This window comes from Pezoporus occidentalis, unplaced genomic scaffold, assembly GCF_034315485.1.
Source record: "Pezoporus occidentalis ecotype Australia unplaced genomic scaffold, CSIRO_AGI_Poc_V1 ctg19, whole genome shotgun sequence".
Taxonomy (NCBI): Eukaryota; Metazoa; Chordata; class Aves; order Psittaciformes; family Psittacidae; genus Pezoporus; species Pezoporus occidentalis.
This window is the reverse complement of record NW_026913748.1, coordinates 5340165-5353985: the sequence shown is the minus strand read 5'-3', so window position 1 is coordinate 5353985 and position 13821 is coordinate 5340165.

Below are 13821 nucleotides of genomic sequence, written 5' to 3'. Positions count from 1 at the left end.
AGATGCAGGTAAGGTATGAATGAGTCAGTACTTGTATTTTAGGTTAGGCAGCTGAACTGCATCAAGTTGTTGGCTATAGATTTCCTATTTGGCATAGCAACTAAGAGCCCTGCATGTGGCAGCCATGATGCTGAGGAACAGCCAGCCCTATTTGCACAAGATATAGGAAAATCAAAGTTTGGGTCAGCATTGTAGTTTCTGTGGGTGAAGCTTATGCAGGGCTTTACCAGCTGGATTAAAATTTATTCATTCTGGTAAGAAATTGGGAGTAGATGATAAACAGAAGAGATAGGAGATGGCAAAGAATTATTAACGTCTGCAAATCATTACACGGGTGCCTGTTCTGGTTTTAAATGTGTTAATGTAAATTAATTATGAACTTGCAATCAAAGTGAAAAGATGGAGTATTTATGGAAGGGGTACAAAGTGATATCTAAAAATAACGTAGTTTGGGCTGAATCAGAGGAAAAATGGGGCCAGAAACTTCCAGTGATCTATCTGCGGCTTCCCTATTTCGATGATAATTTGACTGTGTTTGTTTTCCAGTGCTGCAGAATATTACGAGATCAAAAAGGCTGACCCATATGGAAATTTCTGTTGGAAAACAAACCATGATCCTGCTGACACCAAGGAGGTTTGATAACAATTCAAATCACAGAAGCACAAAAAATGCAGCTGAAGAAGACTATTTGAGGTGAAAGTCTTCGTGTTCCAACATATCTTTCAAATATACATACACCTCTTCTGTCTGGGTAGTGACACCAGGGTTACAGGTCTATGGGGGCAGGAAAATCCCATGAAAAGAGGCAAATGGAATCTATTAGGATTCCCTTTAAAAATCTATAAATGACCCTTCTCCTAAGGAAACATGATGAAACTTTGCAGTTGAACTATGCTGACAGAAACCCAAATAAAAAAATCTGCTACCTACTCTTAAGTTTAGACTTTGAAGAAATACAGACATTAAATGGAAGCAAAACTTTCCTTTGTATCTGGGCCAATTAAGTGGACATTGCATTGTATCAGAATATTACTTAGATCTTCATACATGGTAATGTGATCCAAGTTTCAGTAATACACATAACAAAAATGATAAATACTAACCTGATTTAAAGAGCAACTTTGTAAAGTTGCCAGGCTTAGTGAGGATATAAAGAAGTATGTACCTGAATAATTTGAAATAGTTTTTAGTTAAAATAATTAACCCTAGGTGTCCCGTGAATGGAAATTAATGTTAAAATCTTTCCCAGGCTTGTACTATTTGAAGAATATTTTTTCTAAATCTGTTACAGGGACACTGAGATAAGCCAGTTTATTATTTTGGCTGAGGAAACAGATTTATCTTCTTGTAATACTTATTTCTTACAGTACCTATCTGTCAAGACGGTCCTAGTAATTATGATTCCTTATCATAATGGAAATCAGATCTCTCATTGATCGATTTCCTAACACATCTTTGGCATTGGCTGGGATAAGAACTGGGAGGTAAGTTAAATACTGATGCATAAGGTAGTGCTTTGGTTTATGTCTGTCTCAAATTTCTTGGTATCACCTTTACAAACAATGTGAAGAAAATCACTGGGTGTACATGTGAGCTCCAGTCTTTAATTCAGTTTATAATTTCTGAGCATTTCCTCAGTTTATTCTGAGTTCAGTCAGTTTTGAAAAGAAAAGTTAAAAAAAAAAATTGTATATATATATACACATTTTCTTCCTACCGTTAGTTAACAAGGGAAACAACATGCCTGATATTGTCATCGTTTTGCCACAGTGACTCCTCACAAAATATAGTTCTCAACATAAAATCCTAGTCTTGCTGCAAAAACGGGTAAACTTCTGATTTCATTGGAGTGCTGATTTCAACCTCACAGAAGAGATCTACTTCTTTGTGTCCTTCCCCCTCTCCCCTGTTTGTACAGACTTCTATTGTTTTCATGTCTCCACTTCTTCAACTTTAAGATTTTTAACTTTTTTTATCACTCAAAATATGTAGATTTTATTTCAGGGAGAAGTAGTGTTGCTTCCCGCATGTTCAGTGGTCTAATTGAAACAATCACCATAAATTATCCTAGTATGATTTCCCATTTCTGACTGTATAGCATTTGTAAATAGTCATTCTGACTACACCGCAGACGAATAGCTGTACTATATCAGAACAAAGACCATATACCTTATCTGATATATTGTATCTCTGCTATAGCCAGTGGTAGATAATATAAGAAAAAGCCATAAAACCAGGCAATCTTGGATTCAGATTTTTTCCAAGATACTCCTCCAGTTACCAGCAATTTCTGATACAGAAACATTCTGCTCTAGAGATTGTATCTACATCACATTGTGCAGCTGCCCTTGACAGACCATTCTTGTATGAGCCCATCTATTAGCTTTTAGAATTTATTTATACTTGGGCATCCAAATGAAACAGGATGTTATGTCCTGCAATGCAATTAGGCACTGCATGCTAAAGTGCCTACTGCATGTGAAAGTGCTTGCTTTCATTTGTCTTTGACCTGCTGCTTGATAATTTCATTTAGTGCCCTGTAGCTGTTGTCTCATGAAAAATAATGACTAATCATTCCCTCACCACCTGCTCCCCATGATTTATGTTTTTCTAGACCTCTATCACCTCCTTAGTAATCTCTTTTCCAAGATGAGGAAAATCAAAACTCTTCACTTTCTTCTACAGTGAAAATTGTTCCTATTTCTGATCAATCTGACCTTTCTTACCTGTATATATCCTAGTTATGAAAATCTCATTTTTGAAATGACAAGAGCTTCACACAAGATTAGGTACACCATAGATTTCTTGAGTATCAAATGATAATTCTTATTCCCTTCCTGGTCTATTTGATGGTTGGCAAGTAGGAAGCTTCCTCCTCCGAAGTACTATCTGTAATGATGTAGGAGAGTAGCTGATGATAAAAGCTGACAGGAAAACTTGGTACTGTGAACATAGAATTAGGGTCACTTCACGACATGCACTGCTTTGCATTCATCAGTGCTGCATTTCTTCTGCCACTTTGTTAGCCACGCATTACTGGGGATATCTTTTCTGTAACTCCTGGCTAGCAAGTTCAATTCTGTCACTCTGAAGCACTAACCCTTATGGAAAAAATACCCCAAAATGACAAACCTCAAAACTGATAGAGGTTTTTATGCCACATCTCATAGAAGTTTTTTCTTTCTTGTGTTTCTTCCAGTTGTCAAGCAGCTTAGAGTAAAAGAAACAAAAAAATGAATACAGGAATTATTATTTTTTCAACTTACTTTGCCTCCCGAATTTTCAGGCAGGCAATTTCCTTCAGTTATAAACCAAAGGCAGAGGCTACAGATAGACTCCCCAACTGTGGAGTCTCCATGAACAAATTTCCAGGAACAGGCCAGACAGACAGCTGTAGGGAATGGCAGAATAACTGCTGTTGTGGGAGGAGATGTATGAGGGGTCTGTCTGAGATCTCCTCTGATGCTGTGACTAGAATAGCCTTCGACGTCGATCGATACATTCACAGTAACTCTTCGCAGTCTTTGGCAGATTTCATTATACTGAGTGAAAAATAATTGGTCTCCTTGGTATATATGTCTATTATATGTGTTTTTAAGGATGGAGATACATCACTTGTATATTTTAGCAATGATGTCCTGTCAGTACATAGCAGCTCAACCTAGCAGTGATGGCAGTATTATTTAAATTGGAGTTTATATATAGAAATGCTGTGAATTTTCACTTTATTAACAGCTTTGCAGGAGACAGGCTTCTTGTCTTTTATGCAATATGAATATGAAACTAAATAATCTAAAGTGTAGTTTTTGTAGACAATTTAGTATTGTCAATGGTACGGCAGCAGGAGAAGCCTGAGGAAAGCAGGGAGTTTAAAGGGGAACGGAAAGAGGATGAAAACAAAAGGAATATACAGAACAGAGTGCACATAGTGTCAAAGAGGGATCTGAGAAAAACAAAGCTGCTCAAAAACAAAACAAGCAGATTTTTTTTCTCTCAGGGAACCAAATTAAATTGTTTAGGCACTACCAACATACAAACCCACAAGGAAGAACAGAGAGCAGAAATGTAAAGCATTAATGCCCATGGTAAATAATTTTTGCATTAGGCATGAACTGTTCCCATTTGCTGCTGCTACCTGTTGTTCAGAAATACCTACAAATGATGCAGTGGGAAGTGCAAAACATATCTGGAATTTACCACAGAAACTTACCTTCATCATTTCAAATGCCAAACACTCACCCTGGGCATTGTGCAATTCTGCTGTCCCTATGTGTCAGCATGGAGATGCTTTAGTGGTTAAGATGACAGGATGTCCTGTGGTCTGTGGAACAGTTAAACGTGACCTTTCACATGTTTTGGCAGGTCTACAACATTCAGCATGAATTATTGTTTAGAGAAGTACTGATTTATTTCAGGCATAATTCCTAACTTGGGGAATAGACACCATTAATACAGAGCCACCCAGTGAAAACATCAGATACGTGTGATGTGGAGAAAATGAAAAAAAAAAAAAAAAGTGGCAAAGACCTTTATCTTTAAAAGCTTTTTTAAAATTCACACCTCACGCTCCAAAGATGTAAGTATTTGGTTGCAGAGGTTAACTGCAGTCAGAGGAAGCAGTTTAGCCATGCTAGACTAATCCTGTATTGGAGCAGCCCATCAGGTTTGGGTGGGAGGGTGTTTGGGGAATGATGCCTCTGCCAGTGCCTGCTCCCACAGTCCCAGTATCCTGATCCTCCCTGATCCAGCCTGCCACCTTGTGATGCTGTCCACTGAACAGGGTCAGGGAAGAGATCCACTGGGATATTTTGGTCACCTCGAATATTTTTTGTTTTTTTTTCTTTAAGCAGATAATTGTTTAAAAAGAAAATTTGGCATCTCAGAGTAGCTAATGTAACCTCTACCTACATTTATTGCATCTAATAATTTCAACCACAGCTGATTAATAGCAATAGTTTAAAAGAGACTTTGCTTAATAGTGAGGTTTCTTTCCCCCTTAGGCTGCCAGCAGCTTTCCCGTATATAATCTTATTCTTCAACATTAATTTTCATCTACCAGGCTAGCTATAGTAGGCCTTTCACTTTTTATTTTATAGTGCTTAGTCACTTAAATAAGTTTTCTCTAGATATTTTTATTTAAGCCTCTTTATCAAGATGGTAGAAGCACATGAAGCCCCAGACTGAAGGGAGAGCCATCCACTGGGGCAGACAGCTGGCTCGTCTGCTCAAGCAGCTCCTTTCCTGACACCTATTTCCTATGAGCATGGGAGCAGCAGTGTACTACTGGTTGTATGTCCTGAAGGGCCAGGAAGGGAGGACCCATTTCACTTTCAGGTCATATCCCCAGACACTGCTGACAAGGATCAGATGGTAGGTTGCCATCCTAAAGGTTGCACTGGGTGGACACCCTTGGTTCTGTCTCTGATTCACCGACAATTCCCTTCTCAGCCAGTCACTAAAGTCTCACACATTTCGCATACATTTTCTGATTTCATTTTCTTCTATTGTGATATTGCCACAATAATCCTTCCATCCCTCTTTCTCATTTTTTCTTTATTTTCCTAGTTCCTGTGTGTCACAGGTGGAAAAGAAGCACCAATGTGATACTGCCATGCTCAGCTGACTCAGTCCACCAGGTGACAGACAGGTTGTATCAGGAAAAGCCACACATGTGGGCATGCACATATACAGAATTAACAGAGATGTTCACTGTGCACACTGAGTTGGCACAGTCAAGCCCAGGGGAACGTGACACTTGCTCTGTCCAAACTCTGGGCAGCAGCTCAGTGCAAATATGTGAACTATCATTCCTCCTTCAACTATCTGCTTTCATGAGGTGTTGAATATCTTCAGAGCAATGCTTCCCCCCAGTCTCTAGTACCCTCTAGTGGTGGGGGACTTACAGCCAGATGTCAACACAAGCCACAAGCCAAATCTGTCTACAACAATACCATTCTCCCAGCAGTTTCAGATATTCTTCTTCATTGCTAGTTGATCCATAGCCTGTTCCAAGGCTCATCACACTCGGTCATTTGCATTATCCTATCAACCATAGCTCATTATGCTCAGTAATTCAACCCCTGATCAAGGCAAAGTCATGATGCTTCTGTAATATCATTATTTACAAACAAGTATATAAATAAACATGTGCCTGTCGGTGTTTAAGTCTAGTTTTGTATTTGCTTAACACCAAATCTCAACTGCTTGTTGTTAAAGATAATGCAAAAATATACTCTGCTTGCCCTTTTCTTTAGATAACCTTGGAGTGTATACATGAGTGTGTGTCTGTTCCAGCTTTCCATGGATTGAAGTCAAAGGATGCCAGCTAACAGCCAGAGACTTGTCTCCCCTGACCATTCCTATGAGGATTCCCTTGTTCAAACAAAGCCCCTCATCCTGCTAATTCATTTTCAAAACATGTTTCTGCTCTGACAGATCCCTTGCAGACAGAATCTGTGACAAGTTTGTAAATCAACCTTCCCTTCTGCACCTTATATCAGTAAATTGCCAAATCTCTTAGAATATAGCAGCTGCCATTTTCTTACAATATTAAGGAGAGGGAAAGCTCTTAAAGAAAAGAAGAGAGCAGGGTTAGCATTCGGTTTTCTCTATTTAGCTGTGCACTTGTCTTCTCCATGGTGGTGAATTTTCTTAATGAAGGATGTTTCCTATTTATTCAGTTGCCTGTCGACAACAGCTTTGAGTGATTGGCAGCAGACATTAGAGCAGCTGGAAGTCAGGCAGAAGCAGGATAATCAGGTGCCCACATTTATTTTCCCATGGTTGTAATGAATGCTCCAAAGTGCCATCTTTTAGATAATAAACGGCTCTGCGTTTGTAGAGATTGTTCCATTCGTATAGTACAGGTAAATGTAGGGATAATAGCTGCCTGAGTTTTCAGACAGCCCAAAATTCAGAAAGATTCATGAACTTATTTACCTTAAAATGGATAATAAATAGTAATAATCATGCATCAATGTTAAACAATATCAAGATGTATTACATCTTTGCTCATCAAAGCAGGCAGGAATGAGAGGTGTGGTCAGAGATGATGTCAGTATCAGAACTGTGATGTTCTGCAGAAGTGTAGAGACTGGTGCACAGCTATAGTATGATCTTTGCATGAACTTAGCTTGTAATTAGGTTTTAAGTTGTTATCACTCACATGTATTAAACATGGGGCACCAGGGAGCAGTTGCTTTGCATGTTGTCCTATATAGCTTGTTGCAGCTTTTCACAAGCCTATTTTGGAACTTACCGAGGGTCTGAGCAGAAGTACAGCTCCTCTTGTCATATCTCCTTCCACAAGCAGAATTACGCTCTCTTCCATCTTCTCCTGTACAACCCACATTCGCCATTCACAGGCTGCCTCTGAAGCTTTTCCACACAGTATCTCCAACAGCTCAGTAGCAGATGGGTTCCTTGTATCAAAGGAATTGCCATCTGTTATTTCTCTTCCCAATTTTGTACAGTACTGGCAAGAATTTGATTGTTCCTCTATTCTCCCTTGATCCTTTGCGGCCCTGTTGGGGCAAGCAAGATAGGAAATAGCAGCATCCCTCTTGCCTTTTCCCCTGGTTATACCAGGAACTCCTATAAGCGACAGTAACATTCAGCACACTAAGGTGGTTATACCCCCATTTCACAGACTGCCCATGACAGGCTCCATCTGCTGCACTTTTAGAAACTCCCAATCATCCAAGAAAGAATGAAAAAAGCCTCAGGAGACAACCTCACAGAAGCTCCCAATTAACTTTATCCTCTTCCTAAACAGTAGTACATAACAGGAAAGGCTCTGGCACTGTGGGATTGGTTTACTCTACTCTTACACCATATTATTGTGTCCCAGCTAGATATATTTGGACAGCTATTGTTAAAATACAACACAGTACCTTTCTACATATCCTCATTGGCAAGACTTTCTTTTGAAAGAAAGATGCTTCACCCTGAAATCTTGCCATGTTTCCCACTAGGGGAGTTCTAGGAATTCTGTCATATTCTCTGTAAGGTCAGGGTTGGCAGCTGCTGCATTCTCATTACGTCTTGCTGATTTGCAGGCATAGTTACAGTCCACGTCTCCTGGACATCAAAAATTCATTCAATAATCAGTTAGGGCTTTTTTTTATTATTATTACTATTTCCTAAAAAATAAAGCTCTTGCTTGTAAGGAAAAGCTGGAACCAGCTCCCAACCAGTTTGACCTGGCTCAGAAAGCACATAGCAAATGAAAATTGCCCCAAATATTGTGGCAAAACAAACCACATAGAAAATAACCTTATAATTTTTTAATGGGTTTCATTTTTCTTTTTTAAGGGTCAGATTTGACAACACAAGATTTACAAGAAATAATTGTATGCAGCACTTGTTTCAGCTATTCCCACCCTTGTCTATGTGTTGAATAATGTGGTTATTATAAGAAGCATTGATAGCATTAATGCAATTACTGAAAAAAGTTCTAGAGGTTTGTAAGTAGTTAAGCTTGTGATAGTCTGCTTTATGATAGACCAGTCATTTCATCCAAGACATATAGAGCATGAGTGAGAATATTCGCACCAAAGTCAATCTCCTGTACAAGATCTTCATCTCCTAATTGTGATTTGACTCTTCTCATACCTGAGGAGCTTTGATCTGGGTGCCTTCTTTGTAAGCCTTAATTTCAGCTTTTTGAATGCATACTGCCTTTTCTGTATTAGGTATTTTGACAAGAATTTAATAAACCCCAAGTTTGTAGGATAACGTCATAAATCTGGCACCTTCCTCAAATGCCAACCACATTCAATAGAAACATAATGTAATTTTCTGTGTTGTTATGTATTTATTATAATGTATGTTTAGCTGCTGCATTTAAGAGAAGGCCACAACCAAGCCATTCTTGAGTGCTGAAATATTAGGTTATAGTTATTAAAAAAACTAGCTAGATCATATCCTTTTTTTAGTATCTGAATCAAATTTTCCTAATATTATCAACACAGCATTATAATTAGATTCCCCATAAAAGTCTCAGTTTCTCTCTCAGCCATCACTGTCTGCAAATGTTTTTACAGACAATGATGCATGGTAAGGAAAGTAAGGTAAATTCTAACTTTAGCAGAAATAAGTGCTTTTTGAAGCTATATTTAGTGGGTGCACTGCAGATCCTAGGCTTTCAATCTCAAGACAAGTCACAGAGTAAAAACCAAATTTGTCCTCCCCTGCACTAATCTCTTCTGAGGAGAAAATCAGCCAAAACAGGACCACAGGATGCAGTTTCATTCTTATTTCATAGTCAGTTCCCATTTCAAACATGTGATCTACCTCTGAATCTGATCTTCCCAGCTGCTTTTGCCCATGCTGTGGTGGTAGGAGGAAGCCAAGATACCTGGCACCTCTGTACATTCGCTCACTCCAAAGAGTTTGGCAGGGACTTGATGTAATAAAAGGAAGGACACCAGAAGAATAAGGTATAGCCTCATTTCACTTCCCAGAAAGACACTACAGATGATTGAGCAATTGATTTGCCAAAGTCTGGAAAATAATAGAGTCTAAAAAGTGCCAGGGTAGATATTGCCAAGACAAGAGGGCATCAGACCTGCCGCTTTCTGCTTTAAGGAGAGCAGCTGGCCAGGCATGTCTGAGGCAGTGGGAGGCTTGGGTCACTGCTGCTGGAGCAAAAAGCCACTGTTGGATTCTCTGGACAGCAAAGCCCCTTGTTCATCTCCACAGGTACTTACTTACCTGTCAGGGGGTTGTTACTGGTGGCTTGAAAGCAGTGCTGCGGAGCAGTATGCGAGCTGCCTGGCAGCCACTGGGAGGACCCCCATGCACCCAGGGCAGTGGCAGAGCCCCCATCCTGGTGCTGGACTGGTGCAGACTGTGGGCAGCTGCAGCAGGAGGGAGGTGGCCATTCCCAAGCAGAGAGAGCTAGGGGCTGTGGCCACTGGGCAGGCTCTAAGGAGTTTGAATTACATGCAGGTCTGGAAGCATTTCTGCTTAAAAATCCCTCAGCTATCATGATGACAAACAAATAACATGCTGTTATCATATCGGATTTGAGTGAAATGTGGCAAACTCAACTGTCTGTAGTGAAGAAATGCCCTGACCTGATCCTTCTCTGTGGGAAGGAAGAATTTTTAAACAAAGAGCAGTTAATCACATATTTGTGTGACTTTGTTGATGCCTCTGGGCAAGAAAAAATCATGGGTCTTTTGGAGGAGGATATTAAAAATGATCTTGACATACTGTGTAAGTGATCCAGAATCAACAAGATGAACCTCAGCAGAGATAAATGCACAGATGTAAGTGGCTGGGAAAGCAGCAGGGCACAAAGGATCCTGAAGCTATGGCAGACCACAAAGTACATACTAATTAACAATGTGCTGTGGTTTCTTAAAACATAGGATGGAGTACTAGGAGAGGGACACTGACAATGTGGGAGATATTTGGCCCATGTTATTCAGCAGTGGGGAAGCCTTCACTTGGAGGGACTATGATCAGCCTAGAAAAGCAAGAAATAGGACAATTCAAGAAAAAGCCATCCAGAGATGCTGATGGGATTAGAAGGGATAATTTACAAGAACAGACTGAGGGGTCTGAAGGAAAGCTGGAAATTTGCTTAATGAAGGAAATATAAAACTGGACAGCCTTCAAACATTGAAGAAACTGATGAAAAGGGCATGGTGTTTACTGGAGGATAGGAATAGATCATCTTGATATGTAATGGCAAAAGTTTAAACTCTGCCTTAGAAAAGTTTCCATTTGTGATGGTGGTGAAATATTGGAAAAGACTTTGTAGGCATATTGTTGTGTCTGTCACTGAGGGTTTTAAGAATATATTAGATGACCTCACCATGAATGGTCTAGACGCATTTGATCCCACCAACATTTGGGATTGGACTCGACAGCCCTCTAAGATGCCTTCTAGCCTTCCATGTCTCTAATGTAGAGACAGAGAGGTTTGGGACCTCTCAGGAGTAAGTGGCAGGCAAAGATGGTGGAGGAGACCATATGAATGGGGAGAAGGCACAAAGTGCGGCTCACAAGTAGTGGAGGCATTGTCCCACTGCTCTGCTGAAGCTCAGAGGGGAGAAGTGGAGCTGAATTTGTCACTGCTGAAGGGTCTGGTCTCCCAGTTACAAGCTGCCTTGCCTCTCCCCATCACTTGCCTCTCAGTGGGTGCAGCAGTGGGTCCCTGCCTTTATGAGGCTCTGGCAAAAGCAAAAAGGTGTTTCAGGATATATTTTGCCCTCACATCTCATAAAATTTTGCTGCCCTAGGCGGCTGACTTCTCTGCAGTTTGCCCAAGTCCTGATTGGAGTGCTTCTCTAGGCAATGGATGCTTCTGATCATCTGAAATTAACTACGTTCTCCCTCTTCCTCCTGCTTTTAAATCTCTCTGGTAAAGTTTGCACTGTGACACTGATTTACCTAGGCTAAATTGATGAGAAGCTGCTTGGACAAAGCCTTGTAAGTGGACAAGTCTTCCCTGTGTCACAGGAAAATGTCTAGTAGTTTAAATAGGCATAATAATCCTTTCTGTGTAGGCATAATCATTTAGTGCTTCTTTCAACCATTTTTTATATTCTTTTTTCTTTTTTTCTTCTTTTGACTGTAAGTCTCTGCAATAGAGTGGAAGAGCTGTGTCCTGGGTCTTGAGCCTGGGGGCAATGCTGTCAATTAAAACTCAGCTGACGCCTGGGGAGCCGAATCAAGACCCATGTGCCACACTCGCTCAAAGCAACACCCTTTCAGGCTGAGGTGGTATTATTCAGAATAATAATTCATATTCTTTGCTATAGTCTGTAGTTTTTCTATGCTGCAGATATCAGTTTGCTGCTTACATCTTGCTGTGTTTTCTAAATGTCCTTATACTTCTATTTGTTTTCAGTAGTTTTCTTGTAAAGCTCATTTTTGGTTCTCTAGCCCCTGCTCATTACACACAAAACTTCCTGCCAACCATTTTTGTACAGTCCTTTTTGTGTTTTCCTCATGAAGTGTTCTCTTTTAACTCATTCTTCCTTTCAAATTTTGTATGTTCTACATCAGTGCTTTTCAACCTTTTCAGGTTTTTAGGGCCCCAAATGATTCTGGTGGGGGATATGGGATCCTGTGCAACACATTTAAGCCCACTTGATAATAGGCTTTTTAAAAAAAATATTTATTCCCCTTTGGAGATCCTTTAAAGGTAGTTCATAGAGGATTCACATAAGGACATGACTGTTTGAAAGCCTTTCTTCTCAATACTGACACTCATGTTAATCAGCATAACATCATTACTTTTCATTATATACATTATCGTTTATTAGCTCCTGTGTTTAGTTTCTCTTAACATTCTCTATAAACTGATTTTCTTAAAACCTATTACCATTTCTCTTGCACTAGGATCTTGAAATATCTTTTTAAATTCGATTTTCTTCTCAGGCCTTCCCTTTTATCTCTAGGCTGGTCATTCATTACAAATGTGGTGCTTATATTCAGTGCTTGAGAAAGATGATGCTTTGGCAGTATACCAGCCACTTGTTTATTTCCAAACCAGACCCTGCACAGTTACTGTAGTGCCTTCCCTCACTGCTTTCACCCTTCTTTTGCTTTCAGAAAACCAATCCCATGCTTAATAACAATGACAGATTGGTCCTCATACCTTTTTTGTTTTTTTTTCCTTTGGCCACTCAGGCAGGCCTGCCAAATGTGACTAATTAGCAGTTGTTAGATCTGGGCTCTGGTCCTCTGAGATGATCCATATAAATGCACTCTAAGCCATTTCTGTATTAGCTGTGGGTGCAGGGATTCAGCCATCTGCAATACAGCACAGGTGACTTTTATAGCTGTATTTCCACTAAGATGTAGAACCAGTTGTTCATTTCATATGGGTCATTAAATGCTTCTTAAATTATTTGAAATTTGGATAATATTCTCTTGAGTGAGGTTTGAACTATATTATTTTGCCTGTCCTCAACTATTCAATTGTATTAAAACATGTAGCAAGTAGAATTGCAACCCTGCACTTTAGCAGGGCAAACTTTGGCCTTTTCAAGCAATTGCTAGGGGAAATCCCATGGACAAGGCTGTTTGAAGGTAAAGGGGCCCAAGATAGTTGGTTGGCATTCAAGGATTGCTTTTTCTGAGCTCAAGATCAGAGCATCCCGACATGTCGGAAGCCAAGGAAGAGGGCCAGGAGACCTGCGTGGCTAAATAGGGAATTGCTGGGTATGCTCAAGTGGAAGAGGAGAGTTTACAGGTCATGGAAGGAGGGGCTGGCCACTTGGGAGGAATATAAGGCTGCTGCTAGAGGATGTAAGAAGGCAGCTAGGATGACTAAGGCCTCCTTAGAATTAAACCTGTCGAGAAGGGTCAAGGACAGCAAAAAGAGCTTTTTCAAATATATGGCAGACAAAACTAACACCAGAGGCAATGTAGGCCCACTGATGAACGGGATGGGTGCCCTGGTGACAGAAGATACAGAGATGGCAGAGTTACTGAATGCCTTCTTTGTCTCTGTCTACTCTGCTGCAGGCAGTCCTGAAGAGCCCTGTACCCCTGAGACCTCAGATGAAGTCAGGTCAACGGAGGGGTTTGCCTTAGTCCATGAGGAATGGGTTAGAGATCAGTTGAGCAATCTGGACATCCATAAATCCATGGGTCCAGATGGGGTGCACCCATGGGTGCTGAGGGAACTGGCGGAAGTCATTGCTAGACCACTCTCCATCATCTTTACCAAGTCTTGGGAAACGGGAGAGGTGCCTGAGGACTGGAGGAAAGCAAATGTCACTCCAGTCCTCAAAAAGGGCAAGAAGGAGGACACGGGTAACTATAGACTGGTCAGCCTCACCTCCATCCCTGGGAAA